Source organism: Myotis nattereri (assembly GCF_964212035.1).
Source record: "Myotis nattereri genome assembly, chromosome: 14".
NCBI classification, from domain to species: domain Eukaryota; kingdom Metazoa; phylum Chordata; class Mammalia; order Chiroptera; family Vespertilionidae; genus Myotis; species Myotis nattereri.
The window spans coordinates 29962014-29986405 of NC_138089.1; the positions used below are offsets into that span (position 1 = coordinate 29962014).

General features: G+C 42.0%; 1 protein-coding gene and 1 long non-coding RNA gene across 6 annotated transcripts in view; one reads left to right on the plus strand and one right to left on the minus strand.

Moving 5' to 3' along the window:
* The window catches only part of ZBTB38 (zinc finger and BTB domain containing 38), a 120952-nt gene that overhangs the window by 60714 nt on the left and 35846 nt on the right, over positions 1-24392 (minus strand). The window contains exons 1-4 of one of the 4 annotated variants that reach the window (XM_081106128.1): positions 19228-19327; positions 18563-18713; positions 17167-17239; positions 426-491 (exon numbers count right to left, since the gene is read on the minus strand). The gene's annotated coding sequence lies outside the window, so the exon portion shown is untranslated. Of the gene's footprint in view, positions 1-425; positions 492-1326; positions 1376-17166; positions 17240-18562; positions 18872-19227; positions 19394-24392 lie in introns of those variants that run through there. The other 3 variants (XR_013996791.1, XM_081106129.1, XM_081106131.1) reach the window with 3 other exon arrangements.
* On the plus strand, positions 383-23416 carry LOC308529798. Of its 2 annotated transcripts, none has more exons than XR_013996792.1 (3): positions 383-741; positions 9688-10319; positions 20904-21385. It is a non-coding gene; the product is annotated as an uncharacterized lncRNA (long non-coding RNA). The 2 variants fall into 2 exon arrangements; XR_013996793.1 differs by lacking the exon at positions 9688-10319 and adding an exon at positions 21477-23416 and having other exon boundaries at positions 494-741; positions 20904-21073.

Consider the following 24392-nt stretch of genomic DNA (forward strand, 5'->3'; position numbering starts at 1 on the left):
TACAACATACATTATTTAAAAGACAGCAAATGCAAGAAGAAAGGGGAGACACCATCTGGTAGCAGAGTTTTGTTGTTGTTTTGTTTTTAGGGCTTTTTTTAAAAAAAAAAAAAGGTAAAATCCTATTTTGAATGTGATGAAAAGCAAACATCCAGAAGCAAATGAATCGGAACTGAAAGGTAATGTTGAAATATCTAAGGCTGAAATGAGGCAAAAACAAGTCTTCACTACCAGATGATATGGCATACAGAGCATTTACATACTCACATCTGAAATACTAGGCAACGTGTAATGAATTCTATACACAGCATGCACACAGCACCAGCACAGCTAATCCTGCCTGCCATCTTAGGCTCGCAGGAGCAAGATACGCAATGCATGCAGCACACGAGCACTGGGGAAGGAGGAGGCAAGGAACGGCTCACCTTAAATGCAGTATCTGATTAATGTTGGAAGTGACATTGCATATCAGCCTCAGAGTCCTGGTTCAACTGGGGAGGAGGGAACAAAGAAAAATGTCATCAACTGGTGATGCAAGATGAGCCCAATCACTAAACACTATTTAGCCAACTCCAAATTCTGCAACCAGACAGTAGAAGGCATTTCATACATTTAAGCAGAGCTGCTGCACAATGACTGTGTCCTTCTGCTTCTGAGAATCAAATAATCCTTTTGCTAAGGAAGAAAATCAGCTGGAACGGATACTGTCATGTCATCTTCTTGAAGAAAGCTTTCAATACAGTATGTATCTGGTTTGGGATGCATTTTATAGACTGTTAATTTCATAGAACTGCTAATAATAACAACAAAAAACCAAAACTGTTAAGCTATAGCAAAGTCAAAAATAATATTATAAAAGGTGTAGCATTTCTAGATTATTTTTAAAAATCCTAATTGGTGCCGGCAGGCTTGTAGAAGAATGCATGATCAGCTGTCTGTATCAGTGCTATAACCTCTAACCACAAGCGTGTAAATGTATCCTGCTAAATGTATCTGCAGTACAGAACGGCAGATACCCCCTCAGCTGGAATGGTATTCTAATGTGAATAAATTTGCTTAAACTTAGAAGCAGAATACAATCAGGACAGAAAAATAAATTGATGCTGAGTTCGTTTGGATACATAGCTGACCAGCACGGACGATAAAAGCTAACCAGGATACTGACCTAAATAATGTTGACTTGCAGCAGCCTACTGTACTTGCTCAAAACATAGGATATGCAAAATTATATTTCTCCTCCCTCCCCCTGCAAAAGCTAAATTGTAAAGAAACAAGCCATTAACAGAAATCCAAAAGGCTATAGTTATAGAGAGGGAGAGTACATACTGTAAGAGAAGAAATGGTGTTGTGCTGAGATGCAACGTTTCTTTGTTTCACTTTGAGGCTTATCTTAGCTACGCTTGCACGACGACATTGACATCATGGAGGTCAGGGCTGACACTGGGGTGCTATCCGTTTTATGAGTGAAATGTTTTCTGAAAATTAAATCTCATCTACTCGAACACCAAATTTCATGTCTTCTTCAATACCACCTCTCTACCCTCGCTGCACAAGATTGATGGGATCTAGTTTGGCTGTATGTAATAAATTGGAATCGCCTTCTGTAGAGATTCCAATACATAATTGTAGGAATTAATTTTTTAAAACAAAACCTTTAAGAATTCTTATGCATCCCCTTTCAATCTTTTCTATCAACGCACACACGCATGCACGCGCACACACACACACACACACACACAATTGAAGCTCAAATTGCAATGAAATGTTTAACATGTGGAACAAAAAAATGTGGAAAGAGCTGCTTATTCAGGATTTTGAAGTAACGCCTAATAAGCAAATACTGTTTTGCTACAGAACCAGTGTCACCATGTCCCCAAAGGGAGGAAAACAGCATAGCTTGCTAGAAAAATTTCCTCCATTTCCTGCCGGCAGGTAAAAAACAGAAAAGCATTTACCACGCTGTATAAAACAAGAAGTCTTTTATTTTTAAGGAAACGAGCAGATTATTTTCCATTCCTTCTTCAGCTACAAAAAAAACCCATACCCACCCCCACCCTTAGATCCTGGACATAAGCCAACATTTTTATAAAATGCTATGAGACTGATTTTGAATACATAATATTTACTTTTCTTCTTCATATCTCTTCAAGGTCTTTCATTGCCTATTGCATCACTGAATATGCTAATGTTAGTTAATTTTAACTCGTGCAAAAAGAAATTAACATTTTCTGGAGTTGCTAGTTTTCCAGCGCCTCTATTTTCTATAAGGACTGGCTAAAAATAACTGGGTTAGCAAAACATTCAAACTCCCCAGAATTTTTTTTTTAAAGGAGAAAATGTATTCGAATATCTTACTTCGGTACTAGGTTTCACAACCGATCTTTTGTTTCCGGTTTTCATTCTGTCTCCTCTCCCAGAATCCAAGTGATTTTTAGCTCAATGTGTGGCAAGTACCCCGCCCAGCTCTATCCCATACATTTTAAAGTATCCGAATGGGGTTGTCCAGATGGTCGATCATACCTGAACCACACTGAATCCTCTTCTCTTGGAGCACATCTCTCCCTCCCACAACTATTCCAGAAATAAACGTGGCTCTAACGGAAACACCAATGGTGGAACCATCTTCCCCACCCCCACCTCATTGCCCTATGAGCTCTGGTTAGCATTGACAGCGACAGAAAATTAGAATGGAGTGTCCTTAGGCTAATTCCTGCCGCACCACGGGGGTCGGGAATTAGAGACTATCACTCTGGGTTACAAGGTACCAGTTTAATAGAAGGTCATCTGTAAAGCAGAGTCCTGAGAGTGGGGGCGGAGGAGGCTGAAGCGAACACCTCGGCATTTGGTTCCATTAGTGTCTGTTCAGGTATTCCCCATGAATAACATCTGAAAGCTAAACATTCACATTAAAACACTCACACATTATTATCATGTAAGCTAAGTAGTCACGCTATAGAATCAACTCTAACCCCTTGGAACTCAGTTGACGCCGCCTCTTCCTGGGAAAATAAATGACAGCGACAAGGACAGTAATCCATATCAGGCTCCCAGGAGATGAGTGAACAGTGTCATGTCCCTTTACAGGAGCAGGGTGGTGAATGTGGTCAGGTCCCCTACTGGTACTGGTAAGCCGATGCCTGGGCAAGTGGTCTCCAAACCTCCTTGTGGGGTTCTGTGTCCACGCTCTGCCAAAACGAGCCTAAAAGCTATGTGTTGGTTATTTTGTGATGTTCCCAAAACACTCCACGAGCTAAACGTGGTCTGTTCACCAAACCTGATTGTGTTAAACGAATTTGAACTGTAGCTGAAAGCACTCAGATGGATGAGCTTGTTTAGGCAGACATTCTCTGACTAGTAAATCCTGTTTTGTACTTTAAAAAAATCATGTGCATGCCTGAATTACGCAAGCTTTGTCATGATTACAAGTGGTAAGGGTAAGCATTCACTTATGATTTTTGTCTTTCTTTTATTTATTAAATTGAGTGGGGTGACACTGGTCAACATGAACATATAGGTTTCAGGTGTGGGTTTCTATATTATAAGATCTGTATACTGTGTGCCCACCACCCAAAGTCAAATCTTCTCCTGTCACCTTGTATTAGGATCCCATTCACCCTCCCACCCCACCCCTTTCCCTCTGGCAACCATCACACTGCTGTTTGTGTTCATAAGTTTCCGTTTTATATCCCACATATAAAAGCTTTTTAGCTTTTTCGGACTGACTGATTTCACTTAGCATAATGATTTTTAAAAATTCATGCTCCTCACCAACATCCTCGGGGCTTACGCACAGACATTAATATAAAAGACAAATCCCTTTCCCACGTTGTAAACGTTGACCTGTTTTTGCACTGGGAACCCCAAATAATCTGGCAGGAGCAGGCGGGAGAAGGCAGAGCAGCAGCGAGGAAGCGTCTTTCACATAGATTAAGGCTCTCACTTGCTCCCCATCTCATTGTTCTGCCGTCTGAGCTCATTTTATTTTCAGTCCTGTAGGTTAAAATTAAATTGCATGGCTTACGCAAAGAACATAATTCAAGTAGGAGCCAAGCTTGAGTCTCCATGTTTTAAAAAATGTAGTCAGGGCACGGAGTCCCAGAGGAATCCTTAGTTGATAAACATTTGGATCGGTTTGCACATTTCTTTATTCCACTCACTGCATTAAAAATTACAGCTGGTTTCCGTTTTTACCTAATATAGATATTCAACATTTGTGGGTAAGTTTGTTATCGGGTTAGGCTGTTTTGAGCTAAATGTTTAAAAATAAAATATTTACCAAATATAACATTTTTGCTTAAATTCTTAGAATTTAAAAGTTTAAAAAATTTTTGATGAGCTTGGTTATTTTATCTATCTGTCGTGCATTTAGCCTTGGAAGTAACAAGGTTATAATCTCTCAATGGCTGAAAATGTGCTTTTGGATGATATTGTAGCCTAAATATTTTGGAAAGTCCAGTGCTACTTCGATCATCTACATTTTGCCTAGAGATCTGGGCAGGAATTTCTATTTTCTACCTTGATCAGAGCTGTCTATTAGAACGACTATTTATTGAGAACCTACTATATTCTCAATATTCTAGCTATATTATTTAATTCTAAACCAATAATCCTGCAAGGTGGAACTTAATTATTAGTTATCATCAACTTTAGGTGAGGAACAAATTGAGATTGCTAGTCACACAGTAAATAGCACAGTGAAGACTTAAACCCACGTCTGACTAATTCCAAAGTCACATGCTCATTTGTGGTCTTTCCACCAATTCTGACAGGATAAAACCGCCTTCTTCTACATTCTGCCCTGAAGTAGGAATCTTTTTACTGTGTAGATGACTAGTCGAGGGGAACGCCCTCCCTGAAACCACAACCACCCAGGTTTATAAGAACCAGCCTCAACTCCCCAGTTCCTGAGAATTTGGGCTACCTGTTATACTGGACCAGGAGGTGGAAAAGACAGAATAAAAGAAGAGGAATGAACTAGACTGTGTTGGAAAGTTAAGGTTAGACAACAGTAACAAATAAGCAGTAACAATTTTTTTCAGAGGTTTGTTATAATTTGGAAATGTTTCATAAGGCAAAATAAGTGGAACAGCTTACATTTCCATCTGAGTAAACTACCTCCCCTGGTGAAGCCAATCTTTTTATGTTACAGATGGGGAAACTGAGGCTGAGAGAGATCTGGTCATTTGCTTAAGATCACACACATAATAAGTGAGTTGACCCATTTGCTGTATTAAAAAGCATATGATCAGTTAAAGAAAAATCAGTGTAACAATCAGGACCGACCTGGTTTTCACACATAGTGCTTTGGGCCTGAACAGATAACCCAAGTTGGTATTATGAGTTCCTTCCCCAACATATTTTGAAAATGGGTTTTTAAAAAGCCTAAATTTTGAATAAGAGATTTTTCTCCATCACGGTCAGTGTCTCAACTGCATCATTTTAATGATCGACTCTCTGCTGATATCTGTACATTTTGCCCCTGCTTGGAAGATCCCTTCCACCTCTGAAAGTGTGTGATTCTAAAAATTCCAGCTCTGCTTGCTTTCTGGGTCAGTTGGGCCAAGCGCAGGACTCCAAGTCCCCTGCCGCCTGGTTATATGGCCAGCTGACTATCTCCCTCATTGGCAGTAATTTTATATGCCAACCAGATGGCTCTCAAAGGGGGCTTTCTAATCAACTCTATCAGCTCCACCCTGCCTGGGAATACGAGAGGAGGATTATCTTCTCTGCTCGTGAGGCCGAAGGAAGGGTTGGGTGAATAGGCATGCCTGACAAGTCTGAATTCCAGGAATCCCCCTCCAGGTCTCAGACAGGAGCTTTCTCACTCCCATCCTTGAGCATCCGTGTGTAAGACGTGGGTGGGAAGGGAGCACACATTTGATGGCAAGGATCTGGCAGCAGGCCTTGGGGACCAAACTAAAGTTACCCTCCAGGAAAGAACTGGAGGGAGAAGGGGAATGTGGACCATGTGGTTTGCAACAGAGAAAAAGTGGTACATGACTTAGGGCTGCAAGGGCGACTGTGGTGGATACCATTCCACCCCACCCTAAATTTAGCTCAGACTCTCCTGTGGGAATATCCTCAATGTCTCACCACCATTTTCAATATCACTACCTCAGCTTTAGCAACAGAATAGTTCCGCTTTCATTTCTCAGTGCACTTGAAATGTGGCGCAAATAAAGACCTTGCATGCTCTCGGAGACCCAGAGCTTTCCTGCATCCCTAATCACATGCTCATTTGCGGCCATGACCGTTTGCCACTCCCCAAATGGAGAGCAAGTAGAACAACAGCGTCTTCTAGATCTTGAATTGGCAAAAATAAATAAATAAATAAATAAATAAAAAACATATTCAGCAAGAAGATTGAGTTTCATCTTTCTAGAGCAGTGGTTCTCAACCTTCCTAATGCTGCGACCCTTTAATACAGTTCCTCATGTTGTGGTGACCCCCAACCATAAAATTATTTTCGCTGCTACTTCATAACTGTAATTTGGCTACTGTTATGAATCGTAATGTAAATATCTGATATGCAGGATGTATTTTCATTGTTACAAATTGAACATAATTAAAGCATAGTGATTAATCACAAAAACAATATGTAATTATATATGTGTTTTTCGATGGTCTTAGGCAACTCCTGTGAAAGGGTCGTTCGACCCCCAAAGGGGTCGCGACCCACAGGTTGAGAACCGCTGCTCTATAGAGATTGGCTACTAAGTTGAAAAGGGAGGGTGGGCTGTAAATGAAGGTGGAGAAGGAATAATTCTTACAGGTTAGTAAGATCCACCCCATGTGAGTGCATAATCCTCTTTGTATCTTTCTTCATCCTGGACAACAAATATTCCAAGCCTCCCCCTGGGAACAAACTCATTTGCTTTCTTTTTTCCCAGATAAATGACTTTGTAGTTCAGAAGGGCCACAACCATGCACCTCTTCTCCACAGAGCAGCTTAACAAGCTTCAGTGAATTTTCACTTCCTTTGGGCTGAAGATAAAAGCACACGAAGCTTATGTTGTATTGAATTATCTACCTTTACTCATATCTCAGGGTATGATACAAGATCTATGTATCTCCCACGGTACACAGAGCATTGACGGGTGCAACAAAGGGGCTCATGTGGGAGTGCTCTTCACCGACCAACACCAAACTTGGGGGGAGGGGGGGTTCCGCTGCTTCCACCGCTACCAGTGGAATCTTCAGCTCTGTACCATGAAGCTACTTCCTAGAATTAGAGAACTCACTCCGTGAGTTCAGGCATAGACCTGGGGACTGACAGTACCAATGGAAGTCTTTCAAACACTTAATCCCTGTTCACCCAGGGGAGCCACAAGTAGTCTGGAAAGCTGACCACAGGCTTTGTTGAAATCGGTCCCCTCTAGAACAGGGAAAGGGAGACAGAAGTCAGAGTGACCCCACATAGACATCAGCAATACCACTGCCTTCACAAGATGCCTCGACCTTCCCTCAGGCCCTTGGTGGCACAGCGTGTTTCACAGCATTTTATAGAGCATGTCATTGAAACTCTCTCTCTGAGGGAGGAGAAAGTTGGATTCAAAGAGCCTGTTGTTACAAAATTCTCAGCAAAAGCTGAGGATAAAAGCCATATTACTTAATTTCTGGCATTCTGCTCTTTGTAATTCAACATACTGGTTCAACTTTTAAAGATTTTTATTCCAAACTTTCACTCAAATAGGTACTTAATAAATGGCAATAGAATAAGTGAATTAATGAATAGATGCCAATATAGAGGGCTTATAACTTATTTCCCAATTCATCTCAGAAGAAAAATGTTATACTTGTTTAATTTTGTTTCATAAAAAAGCTCAACTAAATATAATTTTAAGCAAAATAGTAAATATTGGCCAAAGTATCACCTGGGACCAAGAGTCCCTTGAGAATATCAGAGATGTAGGCTTGATTGCTATATTAAGTCAATCAGATTAAGTTTAGCCAGCGGAAATAGCCTTTATCCTATTTGGTTTGCAAAGAAAAATCTCATGAGTTATCATGAGCAGCTAAAAATAAGTTGCAGGTTTCATTTTCCGTCGTTCAGTATGGTTTTGAAACCAAAAGGTACATAACTAGGAGATGCACCAAGACCTACTGAAGTTCAGCAATTCAAACTGTTACCTTTCTAGCACACCGTCCTGATCTGCAACTCACAGCCAGCCCAAGAAATGTACACTACCGTCCATCTCACCATGGTCTCTTGAGATGAGTCCCCCTAATAAATAAGGCATGGCAGGAAATTGGGAGCTGAGGCCAGTTTTTGGGGACAGTGGCTTGTGTGTGTCTTAATATCCGGACAGGATGCCACATAGACATCAGTCCTATTTGCTCAGCCTCACTATTAGGTGACACTATGGACCCCTTTGCAGAGCCAGGGAGTTAATAAAGCCAGAATTTCATTAAGATGGGGCCCTAATGTCGTGAGCGCGGCAAGTACCCCTTGCCCTAAATGCCCATGGCCTTGTGCAATTCCATACTGCACACCCAGGCGGCTCACAATATGTTTAATTTCAAAACTGTCTTTCCAGGGCCAAGTCTGGCAAAAAGGTGTTTGACAGAGGCTAAGTGCTTCAAAGGGAAGGCAGCCATCTCTCACTAGCATTCAGCTGGGCACACGGCCCGGGGAGAGAGCCGTGCAGTTAACAGAAAGCCCTCCGCTGAATGAGATGGAGAGGGGGCAAAGAAGGGTTAATCTGCTTCCATTAGAGGAGGGGCCCTGTGATGAAGGTGAAGAGAATAATCTGTACGAAGAGCAGAGAAGACAAAGTGCCATTCCGGAAAAGACATGATTGTGCAGGGCGAGAAGGATGATTTGTCCTAGATTTTCACCGAGAGACCATTTCTTAGATCTGAGGCTTTACCTCACTTTGAAGTTACAGTCTCAGGGAGGAGAAGGGGGCATAGTCACACTCAGGGCTGGAATACTTGAGCTTTGATTCTCACTGAGATGGGCGTCTCTGAGAAGCAGAGGGTGAAACCAAAGCCATCGGAGCGCTGCCACAGAAGCCTACCCATAAATCAGAAAGCGGCAAAATAAACAATAGGAGCTGCTTGTGAAAGAGAAACCAGTGGCCGATCCCTGTTTCCTGGGGCAGGGAACACCCTATTTTTTTTTTTTTAACTTAAAAAGAAGCAGCTTTTTAAAAATTTGCTTTTAAAAACTTTTTTGGAAATACTTTAAGATTCACAAAAAGTTGCAAAAATAGTGTGGCGATCATAGGCAAATCCTCTGGTGCCCAAGGCTGTGGAACAATGGGTGCAGTTACTCTGGAACAATGGGTGCAGCAGCTACCTTTGGGTTCTAGCTCCTGTGCTTCACTTGGTGCCGTCACAGGAGATGGATGTAGACTTGGAGATGGATGTGGACTTGGGGATGGTGATTTACAGAATCTGAACATAAATGGGACTGTCAGCAGCTGAACAGTCTGGAGGTTGAACTTGAAAGTCAAATGATATGATCATTTGGCCCCCAGAAGCTGAGGTAGTAGAGTAAGAAGAAGGGCAGCCAGATATTGTCAGGTGACCAGTGGGTGTGCTCTGATGGGTTTGAGCAGAGTTGTGCAGACAGGACAGATAGTCATTCTTCCTTTTAGATGATGGTGAGAATTTTTTAGTTTGGTTGTTGTTTGTTTACCATGTTCTCTGCTGTAACAGAATGTTCCAAATTTTCATTTTCAGGTGCCTCTTCTCTGACCCATTGCCCCTCCTTCAGCCAGATGAGCTGAAGGCAGCCTAGTGCACAGCACCTTTCAGATTTAAAGAGGCAGGTGCAACTTGGGGCAGATGCCTCCCCTGATCATGAAGTTATGTAACCGGGGCTCCCATCAGTGAGGCTGAATCCATGGCAGTTCCCGTCTAGCTCTAACTTTGTCTTCTTTTCAACTCATGCCTGCCTTGACCTAAAATTTGCCCACAATGTGGGTCTTGCTCTTGCCCTGTCCTTGCTCTCTTGGCTTCTGACTCTGGACCCCACCTCTTACTCTGCTCTCCTGGCATGGATGTGCATGGCTGACTATGCCTTCCTCCATCTAACTTTAGTGTCACCACCTCCAGTTAGGGCACACTGTGGGCTGACCTCTTTAAGTGACTACCATGGATGACCCCAGAGGGCTGCCCACACATGTCCCGAGATATGGCCCATCGGAAGGCAGATGAGAAGTCCTCTAGTGAGGCAGGAGCTCACTTCAGGAGTTAGTCTTCTTGCCAGTGCCTTCTCTCTGCTCCTCTGAGGCTGGGTGGATCCGAGAACCTTCGTCTAATCAAGTTCCAGTTTTACCTCTCCCACTATATCTCTGGATATCCACAAGGAGGTAAGTGAACTATTCTGGGTCTCAGTTATCTCATATCCTATATAATAAAAGGCTAATATGCAAATCGTCCCTTTAAGAGTTTGACCCACTGGGAATTTGATCACTCGCTATGATGTGTGCTGACCACTAGGAGGCAGCATGGAATGAAGGAAGGCCCCGGCCGGCCCTGATCACCAGCCAGGCCTAGGGACCCTACTCGTGCATGAATTTTGTGCACCGGACCTCTAGTTTATAATAAGGTTTTCTGACTTCCTAGCTGAGACTCTTTTAACTATACTATACCACGAATAAGGGAAAATCTAAAATTCAGAAGCCAAAAAAGAATCTTAAAGTTAAATTCTGGTTTAGATATACTAGCTCAGGGTTCTTTAACTTTTTCTCTAGTAAGTAATTGCTGAAATGAATGTTGACTTGCACACAACATATCAATAGTTCTCAAGCTCAAATGTGTATAAGGATTGGGAGGCTATATTAAAATGCATGTTCCTAGGCCCTCTCCTTGGAGCGTCTGGGACCACTGGAGCCTAGGAGCATGCATTTTAACATGAGAAACTGAAGAGGATCTAGGATTTGAAATAGATACTGGTAACTTTTTAGAGGCTAATTTATCAATATGAATTAGGAACCTTAAACATAGGTCATTTGACCTAATGATTCAATTCTAGAAAATTTCCCTAAGATGTCCAAAAAGATTGAACTTTAAGCATGTTTACAAAATACTAGAGGAATCCACAGGCAGCGAAATCGCAAACATATACCGAAGGAATTTCTTCTCTGATACTGCTCCTAGGCCATTGGAAACTAAAGAGAAAATAAACAAATGGGACTACATCAAAATAAAAAGCTTTTGCACAGCAAAGGAAACCATCAACAAAACAACAAGAAAGCCCATTGCATGGGAGAACATATTTGCCAGTGATATCACCGATAAGGGTTTAATTTTCAACATTTACAGGGAACTCATACAACTTAAGAAAAGGAAGATAAACAATCCAATCAAAAAATGGTCAATGGACCTAAATAGACACTTTTTGAAAGAGGACATACAGAAGGCCAAAAGAACATATGAAAACATGCTCAAAGTCATTAATTATATGAGAGATGCAAATCAAAATGACAATGCGGTATCATCTCACACCTGTCAGAATGGCTATCATCAACAAATCAACAAACAACAAGTATTGGAGAGGATGTGGAGAAAAAGGAAACCTTCTGCACTGCTGGTGGGAATGCAGACTGGTGCAGCCACTGTGGAGAACAGTATGGAGTTTCCTCAAAAAACTAAAAATGGAACTCCCATTTGACCCAGAGATCCCACTTCTAGGAATATATCCCAAGAAGCCAGAAACACCAATCAGAAAGGATATATGCACCCCTATGTTCATAGCAGCATAATTCACCATAGCTAAGATTTGGAAACAACCTAAGTGCCCATCAGCAGATAAGTGGATTAAAAAACTGTGGTACATCTACACAATGAAATATTACGCTGTGGTAAAAAAGAAGGAATTCTTGCCATTTGCAACAGCATGGATGGAACTGAAGAGCATTATGCTAAGTGAAATAAGCCAGTCAGAGAAAGATAAATACCACATGATCTCACTCATTTGTGGAATATAGAGAACAACATAGACTGATGAACAGGGACAGATCCAGAGACAGAGAAACAGCGATCAGATTTGTCAATCCCCAGAGGGAAAGTAGGAGAGGGAGGGGGTAAGGGGGAGAGATCAACCAAAGGACTTGTATGCATGCATATAGGCATAACCAATGGACACAGACAACAGGGAGATGAGAGCATGAGTGGGGGGTGAGGGGGTTAATGGGGGGATGAGGACACATTTGTAATACCTTAACCAATAAAGAAATTAAAGATAAAAAATAAATTAATTTAAAAAAAGAAATAAAGAATGTTTACATATTTGTAATAACAGAGCACTAGAGGCAATCAAAATGGCCATCAATAAAAAGAATGGCTAACTTAAGACGTATCAGTCCAATGAAAGCACAGTTGTTAAAAATCACATTTTCAAAGACCATTTAGTCACTTGGAAAATGTTTACAAATACCAGTTAAGTGGAGTGAGAAAAAGCATACAAAATATCATTTCAATAATTTTTAAAAGAAGAAAAAATAAATATACAAAAAATTGGAAAAAAATACATTGAAATGTCAGTAATGATTTGTTTGTTGTTTAGTGGTTGTTTTCTTCTCAATATTTTTCTGTATTTTCCAGCTTTTGTGTAGTGACTAGTTATGGCTCTTTCTATTTGAAACACAGTGATAATTTTTTTTAAAAGAAAAGACAAGGGATTTGTCTTATGTAGAATGAAAATAGAGGGAAGAGCAGTCTCTGAGGAGTCCAGGCCAGCAATGGCCTGGCTGCTGAGGAGGGCTCACATGACGGACAGACTGAGTCCAGTGTCTGGAGTGAATTTTGAGCTACATTCTCTTTTGCAAAGTAGTTTGGTATAGTCAATGCCAAGGAATTTGGGTCAAGGAGAAAGTCATTTTCACTAGATACTACTTTCTGCTACATTCAAGGATAACAGATTATAGGATCTGAGACACAGTTGAAATGATGTCTTCACTGCTCTTGGGTTGAACTCATGCTTGCTGCCTCTGTGTATAATCCCCCCACCTGACACATACCCTTACCCCATAACACCAAGTAGACAGACTGCAGTCATGACTACGGGCTTCGGACAGATGGTGGGCTCCTTTCTGGCATGAGAGACAACACCCAGGGTCAATGCTTCTATGGGGTGATTTCAAAGCCTTCTTTGGCCAACGCATTGGGAGCTCCAGAAAATGCGAGGAAACAAATGTTTTTGGCAGAGAGATGTCCTCCTCACAGATTTCAGTGAATCCTGGTCAGAACTCTCTCTGATAAGATTAGAAGACTTGTAGGTAGGCCTCTGGCCTAGCGTCAAACCTTTCCAAACGTCCTTGAAATTTTCACACCACATGCTTTGGTGAGTTAGGGAGTGGTGCCAAAGATCTCAGATGAAAGTCAATTTAGACAGACCAAAACAAAAAAATTAAAATAATGATACTTACAATACTAATAGCAATATCAAAAGCGAAAACACCAATGCTGACCATAATTATGGTAATTATTTTCATTAACACCTTGACTTGCCATGTATTTTTCTAAGTTGCCCACACCATTTCACATCTATTACCTTACTTACTCTGACAGAATCTCAGTTTTACATTTTTAAAAAATACCATTTCAGAGGCGGGAGGAAGCTTTAAAGTTCTCATGAAAACCAGACCCTTTTTGAGTTAAAAACAAAACCCTGAAGTCTTCATGTGGTGTTTTCCAACTGAGTTCTTGACAAGAAATCAGGGGATTTCAGCATGAGAAATTACGAAGCCCTATTACCATGAATTCTTAACTTTGGGGACGATGATGTGGCCTTATTGCAAAATTCTCTAAAGGGAGTAATAGAAGATTTATAACGCTGACCCCGGGTATTAAGGGGGCTTGTACTTTTGTGCTATAAAAACTATAAAACCTCTGGGGGTAAAAAAGAACTGACTGGTCTGTGGGCACGGCCTGGTAGTTGCTACGCTCAGTCCACATCTGCTCACTGTGAATCAACGAGTAAAGGCTAAGCCCCTTGGATGATCAAGGTTCTGAAAAGACAATGGTGCCTCAAATTTGAACTCTACTCCTCATGTAGAATTAAAAGTTTAAAAATAATAAAATTTAAATTTAAAAAGCTCAAGAAAATCTAGCTTATCCCATGGTATCTACTTTGACGCTTTTTTGAAAATGTGGGAGATCCAAATATTTACAACGTTGGTATTTGTTACCCCTGTCTTGCTGGTGTGTCTGTACCAACACTGCGGAGGGGTCATGGTGACAGTAGTGGAAGTCTGATTTGGTGGTTGCATACTTATCCCTGCCACGCTATTCAGCTAAACCAGTGGTTCTCAACCTTTCTAATGCCGCGACCCTTTAATACAGTTCCTCATGTTGTGGTGACCTCCAACCATAAAATTATTTTCGCTGCTACTTCATAACTGTAATTTTGCTACTGTTATGCATCGTAATGTAAATATCTGATATGCAGGATGTACTTTCATTGTTACAAATTGAACATAATTAAAGCATAGTGATTAATCACAAAAACAATATGTAATTATATATGTGTTTTCCGATGGTCTTAGGCGACCCCTGTGAAAGGGTCGTTCGACCCCCAAAGGGGTCGCGACCCACAGGTTGAGAACCGCTGAACTAAACATTAGAAATCAGGAGGTTGACCTCACCCTGCCTCCACCAGACACACACTCCTAGGTCAATTCCTGCATATTAAGTGCTTGGAGGAGCCATTATCACATGGCAGTTGAAATGAACAAGCTGAATGGACCCTGGCGCTCTTCCTCCTTGACTGTGGCCTTTGCCCTGCCTTTCCTGGTAGACTCCGTTGATCCGGGACTTTCAACAACAGATCATCTCCACTTGGCTCCAGCTTTTGAAACCTGGCACTTGTTCTCTACTTACTCCTTTGGCGGAACCCACCCAGCAGGCATTGCCTTCCCCCACCAACCTGGTCTCATCTGGGGCTTACCCCACTAGCCCAGCCGGCTCTAGCTCAGTGGACACTTTCAGGGCCCAGCAACCCAAGAAAATGGACTTTCAGAGGTTGTGGCATTTCTGTAACACTTCAACTTGTTATTCAGCCCACACCGGATGGAGGTGGGAGGGGGGGGGGGGCAGGGCCTGGGCCAAGGCCAGGCAGCAGTAATAGGAGATCAGACATCAGACCCCATGAGAGCCTGAGAGGCTGTGTCACATCAGCCAGTAGCTGGCTTTCCCGCACGCGGACAATGTGTATTCTTCAGGGTGTGGGTGTGGGTGCAGGTGCCCAAGATGTCCAGTCCAGGGTGAAATTAAATCAGAAACCAGAGTGTCTAGCCAGATATTGACAACACAACTAGAGAACTAGGTACCAGACAGCTCAGGCAAAGCTTGTTGTCCACTTTTAGTACATGTGCTGCTGAAGCGAGCATATAGAGTCCATTTGTATTGCAGATCTTTATGATGCCTTAGGGGGCATCACAAGGCATCCTCCACATAGTATTTACCAGGGAGGGGAATACTGCACTAAGACCCACAATGGTGGAAAGGCTAAATAAAATATAAAATTAGTTCCAGGGTTCTCTAAACAGGGCTTATAACTTTATCATTCATTGTTTCAGTAAATATTTCAAACCTTGTCCTGAAAAGAAAAACGCTAGAATTATATATCAAATCTTTAGGGTAGCAATAATCTCCCCAGCTTGAGTCTTTCTGGTCTACTTTTAAATGTTTCTCTCACAACTTGGTTTGGAGATCCGATCTTAGTCAGGGATTCCCTCTCCTCCCTGTTTCCACACCCACCCTCCCCGCATGCCAACATTAAAAAGTGTGCCAAGATCTGGAGCAGATCAGGCAGGGTAGCTTCCCGAGCTCCTAGGGGCAGTCAGACCATAAGCTAAAGAAACCACGAGCTCTCCTATAGTCCACTGGGCTCCAAGTTGGGGGAACAGAATTCTGTTGGACAATTCCAACTAGCATGACTAGACCCAGGACCAGGGGACAAAGCCAGAATGACTTTGTACAGGACCCTGTACAGGAAACTAAGGGGAAGAATGTCCTTCCTGGCTCACTGGCCACTGGTGACATGGTGGCGCTCATGGAAAGACTCAGGGTCAGAATGGACAGAGGCATCTTGAAAAGTCTTACCCACTGCTCTTTGTCCACAGAGCCAGATGTTACCTACGAGTGTCAGTTAAAGAAATTCTAAATATCTGATAATTTTTTACTTCTCTCACTGCTTCATTCTGCTATCTTATCCTTGAGAATCTAAGTTCTGTATTATGCTGGGCCAAAGAGGACTACCTCCTCTCCAGATACTCTCCAGAGCATCTCTGGGAAGTGGCTCCCACCCCAACCCAGGGACTACATTTCTCGGACCCATTTGCAGCCAGATGTGGCCGTGTGATAGAGTTTTAGTCAACCGAATGTGAGTAGAAGTGATGTACATCACATCTAGGCATGGCCCATGAAAACCTTCTGTGTGCACTTTTTCATGCTTTTTTCCTCTTCTACTGAGAAATGGAAATAGTCCCACATGACCTTGAAAACCACATGCTGAAGAAGGTGGGGCGTCTCTCAATCTCTGTCTCTGAATATATGAGAGAGAGATGCCCCACTAACTTGCAGTGTCACATGAACAAGAAATAAACTTCTCATATTAGCATAACCAATGGACATGGACACTGGGGCGGTGGGAGCTTGTCCTGGGGGGCGGGAGTGGCGGGGGAGGGTCAATCAGGGAAAAGGAGACATATGTAATACTTTAAAAAAGGAAAATAAAAGAGAAATAAACTTCGATTAGAGCCATTAAACATTTTTCGGTCTAATATAGAAATTAGCCTATTCTAATTATTACCTATCCTTTTTATTTTCTTCTTCTTTTTTTCTTTTTGGTTAATCTTCACCAGAGGATATTTGTTTCCAATTGATTTTTAGAGAGAGAAGAAGGGAGGGAGGGATGGGGAAAGAGAGAGACACATTGACTGGTTGCCCCCTGACTAGACTGGGGATGGAACCAGCCACCCATGTACAGGCCCTTGATCAGGAATTGAACCTGTGACCCCTTTGGTGCCCGGGCCAAAGATCTAACCATTGAGCACACCAGCCATGGCTACATATCCTTTTTGATACTCAGCTGTTATCATTGTGTGCAGAAGTCCCCATGCCTTCTCCCTTTACCCTAAATTTCACTGCAAACCAAAAGAACCAAATTAGTAAACTTAATTTAAGTAGCCATTAGATATAAATGACACTCACCAAGTTGGTGGTCACAGTATTCAGATCTTGTAGCCAGATGAACAGTTTAGCAAAGCCTCAACTTCAAAACAACCTGATATATTAAAATGAAACAAAAAGTAAAATGTAAGATCTACAGAACAGATATATTAGAGTGTAATGGTTAATTCCTAAAGGGAATTGCCAGTTTCCAAAGGAATTCACCACTGTTTTGCAGTAAACGACAAGCTTCCCCATTGCTTTTAAAATAAAATCCATTTTTAATATACCCTCCACACACCAATCATTATAAAACATAATTTATTTATTTTTATTGATTTCAGAGAGGAAGGGAGAGATAGAAACATCAATGATGAGAGAGAATCATTGATCAGCTGCCTCCTGCACACCCCACACTGCGGATGGAGCCCACAACCCAGGCATGTGCCCCTGGCCGGAATCGAACCCGGGACCCTTCAATCTGCAGGCCGACGCTCTATCCGCTGAGCCAAACTGGCTAGGGCTAAAACAGAATTTATAAAGAACAAGTCTACTAAGCCAAGTAAGCTATACAAAGAGTAGATGCTGACTGAGGGGATGATTTTGGAAGCTAGGAAAACTAGGTATGATTTCCATGCCTACGTGCTCTGCAGTTCTTTTATACACATTAAGACTTTTCTCTCAGGAACTTACCTTTCCTGGGTAGGAGCTTTCAGAGCTTGTAAAATTATAGGCTATGCAAAGGCTTAAGATTTTTTATAGGTGAAGTTAAAGCAGACTCTAGGGATACATTGTAGTGTCTTTGTGTTTTATATCACCCTAGGTGGCACAAGAAAATAAGCTCTGTGTAAACAGGGCAATGTGACATGGAGGTGCCCGCACCAGGACAACCAGGGACAACCAGGGACAAACAGAGACGTGCTCTGTAAAGGCGGCAGGCTGGGGATGTTTTCTTATCAGAGCTGCCATCTTTTACCAGGTTAAGTGCGAAAATACCATTGGACGGCACAGGGCACATATTTGCCTAGAACAGGGCTTATTTTTGTATCCGATTACTCAGTATAAGCTCCAGGAAGCAAACAGTTCAGAACTCTGAACAAACACTCTGGCAGTCCAACACAGAGCGCCAGGGCTGGCGGGAGGAGGAAGAGGAGACAAAACAAGAGTGGTGACGGGGAAGGCGCAGCTCGGGCCATTTCCCCCGGGGTTTCAGTCTTGGTGCATAGAAATATTTCTGAGAGGAAATGTGTCCTTGTCTGGGCCTGTGGAGAAGAGAGAGATTAGATAGGTCCCTTCAGTGCAGTATTTGGAGGGTCCCCACTCACCCCTCTGGCCTGGGCCTGTTGAGCCTTAGGTGTCAGGGAACAAGATGGCACCCACGTGAAGGTGCCCACGTGAGGGGCGCGGAGTGAGGGGGCCCAGGCGGGCCTTCACTTACTCGGAGGTGCTGTCTCTTCTGAAACCCAGATGCTGCCAACTCCCTGGGCTCAGGAGTGAGAACCGCTTTCTTGCTCTGGGTTCTTCACTTCTCGTCGAAATCAGCTCCACATATTTTTCTCATGATGTCAACCATTCTGACTCCTTACGTTCTGAAAGTTGATGTACAAGTAAAACCTTCCATGAGGCTTTAAAAAATATATATATATAAAAGAAAAGAAAAGTGTGCTGTGGGGAGATGGCGAGGAGCAGAGAGGCAGTGCCTCCTGATTTTGAGGTTTGCTGCAGCTGCGAATGCCACTCCCCAGGCAGTTTCCTGGCTGCAGAGGGAGGCCAGTGGCCGGCGTGGGTGACGTCAGGGCCAGGCCTGAGTCATCACCAGAGGCCGGGCTGCCCTGCCACTCGGAAGGGGACAAAAGGAACCTTTGATGTCCAGGGCCCTCCTCTCGCTGTACTGAGCAGCAGGCTAGAACATTCCAGCCGCTTCCCCACCCCCGGCCACCCTTCCTCCTTCCGGAACAGTACCAGGCAACTCAGCAAGGCCTCCCCAAGGGATGTCGCCCTCCTGCGTGGCAGAGGCATGGCCGCTCTCTGTCAGAGAGAAACAAGGGAGAGTGTTTCTCTGAGGATTCTCACCTCCCCCGCTTCCTGGTGGCGCTCACTCACCCAGGGAGTTGCCGGGGTATTAAAGGAGACGTGGCAATGTAGAGGATGGTCCTGTTGCTCTCCCTGGGCAGTACCCAGGGGTCAGTGTCTATTCCTGTCTGCTTGTGTGCGATGGTCCTGGGCTTCCGTTCTCTTCTCTCTGGGTGCCGGTGTGAGCTGGCACTTCCTGGATTTAAGAGGGAACCGTTCTTTAGGAGGGGTATTTATATCCCAGGGCCCGGTGCGGGGCTCAGTAAGTACATGATGAGTGAATGGGCGATTATTTTAAAACGTAGTAGAGAACATATATGGAATACTTACGGTGAATGTTTGAGCTTTTGTGCCAGGTACTTCATAAAGATTATTTCATTTATTACCCTGTTATCCTTTCCCGTTCTCTAGCTGAGAAAGTGAATGCTCAGAGAGACGCAGACATGTCTCTGAAGCCTCACAGCTGGTGAGTGGCAGAGCCTGGATGGTCTGGTCCCAAATCCTGTGCTCTTAATCACTATGCTGAGAGGCTGGAGTGAGTGAATGAAGAATGACCAAGGGCAGCCTGTCCAGGTGAGGGGGTTGGAAAGGTAACGATGGGGCTTAAAACCAAATTCTTCAAAAACTAGTGGAGCAATTAGGGATGACCCCTCTGGGGTAGAAGGCGTCATGCCCTCTTCACAGGTCAACACCGGGTCTGAGGGTCGGTGGGATACCCACAGTGACAGGAGGGTCCAAGAGGGGGTGAGAAGCTAGCATGAGAACAGAAAGCCAGGCAGGTCTGGTGACATGGGGTGGATGAGGAGTCACAATGGACAGAGTCCCTCAGAGGTGTGGCTGGAGGGTCTGTGCAGCTAAAGGCACAAGTTTGGGGCAGGCCCAAAGACTATATGATAGCTCTCTGAAAGCCTGAAAATGAGAGAGAGACGGAACAATGATGTAGCTTCAAAGTGTGAGGTGGGGCTGGAAGTGACAGGGAGCAAGACGGGACCTGACATAACAGTTACTGTCCTTAACACCGTCCTGCCAGGACTCAGCTGCCTCTCTGGGACTGGGTGAGCGTGCTGTCAGTGGTGGTGCTCAAGTCCAGGCAAGGACGGGTGGCTTCAGGGGTACCTTCTCCCTCTGTGGTTTATGATTCTGTGGTTTGTACTTTTCGACAATTCTTCTAGGAAAAACCAGAAGTTCCAGCCCCTAACAGAAGGGGGTAGGGAATTGGTGGTCTCAGTAATGTCACGCCATAGCTTTCCTTCCCACAGTGGGGCCGATGGCTGGTCACAGGACCCCTCTCCTTGGCTCAGGAAATGGATGCAGTTACCTTGTTCTGGGAGCTCTGCTGGTTGCCACGCTGAGGAATTAAACTTGTGCTATGGGGCCAGACTCCCCAGCAGGTGGAATCAGCAGAGGTGAATTTCCGAAGGGAGAAATTCACCACCATTTAATCAAGAGAGTAGCAACAACTGACCAGGGTCACTGTCAACATGCACACAGAGCCTGACCTTGGGCTGAGCTGAGGAAAGCACTTTAAGTTCCAGGCATTTTTGGCAGAAGGACTTGTTTATTCTTCTCTACTCTCTCTGCAGAAAATACCTATGGGCACCTCCCCACTCTGTTTCCTCAAAGGCTCAGTGGCCTTGCTTGCTTCACATACACAGGTATTTATTCCTTGAAATGAACAGAGGCTGATTTTTTTTTTTTTTTTTTAGCCTCTCTTGTGGGACCAGGATAACATGAAGAGAAGAAGAAAGGAGAGAAGAAATGATGAGTGAAAGCTTAAGTGAGACATAGATCCTCGCACTGCATGCTCTGGGGTTGGTTGGAACAGAGGATAAAAATCAAAGAACTGGACAAAACATCTCTTTGAGGACACAGAGGAGTAAGTGATGACACCCTTAACCTCTACTCCGTCTGGAGAACCCACCACCTTGGTTATAAAAATGAAGTTCTACTGATAATTATAAAAATAAAATGTTTACAAGTTCAAGGAATTCCTTGGAAGACTTGTTTATACTTGCTGCCCCCAATTTCTCTCATTTCATTCACTTAAAAAACCCACACAATTTGCTAAGATATCATTTACACACCATGAAATTAACCCATTTAAAATGTGTCATTCAATGGATTTTAATATATGTATTTACAGAATTGTGTGACCTGTAATCTAATTTTAGAACATTTTTATCACCCCAAAAAGAAACCTTGTACCCATTATCAGTCATGCCTCCTTTGCCTCCACCTCCAGCCTTAAGTAAACATTAATTTTCTTTCTGTCTCTATAGATTTGCCTCTTCTGGACATTTCATATAAATGGATTCATACAATATTGTCTTTTATGTCTGGCTACTCTCACTTAGTATAATGTTATCCAGGTTCATTCTTGTAGATGATATCAGTATTTCATTCCTCTTTATGCCTGCATAATATTCCATTGTGTGGATATACCACATTTTGTTTATTCATACACTGATTGATAAACATTAAAGTTGTTTTTATTTTTGGCAGTTATGAATAATATTGCCACAAATGTTTGAGTACAAGTATTTATAAGGACATATGTGTTCATGTCTCTTGGGTAGATACCAACGAATAGAATTGCTGGGTCATAAGGTCACTAACTCTATGTTTAACATTTTGAGGAAATGACAAACTGTTTCCCTAAGTGCTGCATCATTTTATATTCCCATTAGCGATGTGTGAGAGCTCTGATTTCTCCATATCCTCACCAAAAACTATTTTTTAAAGTATAGTTGATATACAATATTATATTAATTTCAGGTGTACAACACAGTGATTTGACATTTATATACCTTGTGATGTGATCACCACAATAAGTCTAATAGCCATCTGTACCTTACAAAGTTATGATACCATGGCCTATTTTCCCTATGCTAAACACTACATTCACATGACTTATTTATTTTATAACTGGAATTTTGTACCTCTTATTCCTCTTTACATTTTTCACCCATCCCATGATGCGGTATCTCATTTTGACTTTGATTTGCATTTCCCTAAAGACTAGTGATGTTGAGCATCTTTTCATGAACTTATTGGCCATTTGTATATCTTCTTTGCTGAATTATCTACTCAAATCCTTTTTCTATTTTTAAATTGGATTATTTGTCTTCTTATTTTTTGACTTGTAGGGATTCTTCATATATTCCAGATATACATACATATGCTTTGTAAATATTATCTCCCTGCCTGTGGGTTACCACTTCACTTTCTTTATGGTATTCTTTGAAGTAGAAAAGTTTTTCATTTTGACAAAGCCTAACTTATCAATCTTCTCTTTTACCACTTGTGCTTTTGGCGTCATATCTGAGAAACCATTGTCTAACCCAAGGTCGTAAGGAATTACACCTGAGTTTTCTTCTATGAGTTTTATAGTTTTAGTTCTTACATTTAGGTGTGTGATCCACTTTAAGGTAATTTTTATGGTGTATGGTAGGAATTCAAATTACTCTTATCATGTGGATATCCAGTTGTCCCAAAAGCATTTGTTGAAAAAACTATTCTCACAAAAATTCTGTACATCTAAAACTAAAAGTTTATTTAAAAAAAATACAGGGTGCTCCCATATATACACACTTTAATAGCTGATAACTCAGTTGATGTTTCTTTCTTTTCAGCCATACTAAGCTTTGAACAAAGGAAATTCATCCTAAAATGCTACTGGGAAATTGAAAACGCTGTTGAAGTACAAACACTGCCTTTATAATTATTTTGAGACACCCTCTGTCAGCTGATAACTCACTTAATTTTCACTCCTTTTCAGGTTTAACTGACTTCAAATAATGGGTGAAGCCAGACTAAGCTTTGAACAAAGAAAATTTATCCACTAGACTTTTTTTATGGAGATACATAAAAGATAAAGTTTACAGTACAAAACCAGCAACAGTTGACAAATTGAGGGTGTGGAAATACCAAATGAAATGATTCTTGATGTTTTTCGATTCCATTGCTTCATGTTATTAGTGGTGCCTGGACCAGAAGGGTCATCAGTTTGAAAACAGACATTGACCAAAATTTTTTTAAATTTCTGTAGATTATTTTAGATTTTGAAAAGAAACTGTATGTTAACAAACACTGACTTTATAATCAAAGTGTGTATATATATTTCTTAGTACACGCTATGTATCCTTTTCCCCATTAAAGTGCATTGGCCCTTTGTCAAAAATCAACCAACCATGAATATTAAAGGTTATGTTTGGACTCTTAATTCTATTTCATTGATCTAGATACCTATTGTTATGCTAGTACCATGCTGTTTTTATTCCTGTAGCTTCATATCCATCAACTTTGGCTATTTCAAGACGGTTTTGGCTATTCTGGATTCCTTGCATTTACATATAATTTTTAGGATTATCTTTTCAAGTTACGAAAAAAATCTAGCTGGGATTTTGATAGAGATTGTGTTCTATTTGTAGATAAATTTGGGAAGGATATCTGTCTTAACAATATTAAGCCCTCTGATCCATGAACCTGGGTAGCCTTTCCATTTATTTAGATCTTTAATTTCTTTCAATGTTTGGTCATTTTCAGTGTACAAGTCTTACAGTCCTTTTGTTAAATCTCATCCTATGTATTTTATTTTTAATTGATAGTATAATCTTTGCTTATGATCTTGTTAAGAGCTTATAATTTGGAGATTGAAAGACATAAATTTTAGTCCTGGCTCCACCATTTATGGAAGCTCTATGTCCTTAAGACTATTTAGCCTGTGTCAGCCTCCTTTCTTTAATCTGAGCTAAGGAAATAATACATCACCTCATGGTTTGTTCTGCAGATAAAATAAGATAATGCTATGCTATCCTATTGAAACTATGAGCCAGTCTCAGAGTGGTGCTGCAATCTAAGAAACCCAGTCCAGTCACCAAGAAGTAATGTCAAATTAACTCATATTCCAGGGGTGGGCAAACTTTTTGACTCGAGGGCCACAATGGGTTCTTAAACTAGACCGGAGGGCCGGAACAAAAGCATGGATGGAGTGTTTGTGTGAACTAATATAAATTCAAAGTAAACATCATTACATAAAAGAATACGGTCTTTTTTTTTTTTTAGTTTTATTCATTTCAAACGGGCCAGATCCGGCCCGCGGGCCGTAGTTTGCCCACGGCTGTCATATTCAATACTTGCGTTTCTCAAGCACCATACAGAGGCCCCTGAAATCCTTCCTAATGTGTTTTTCCCTT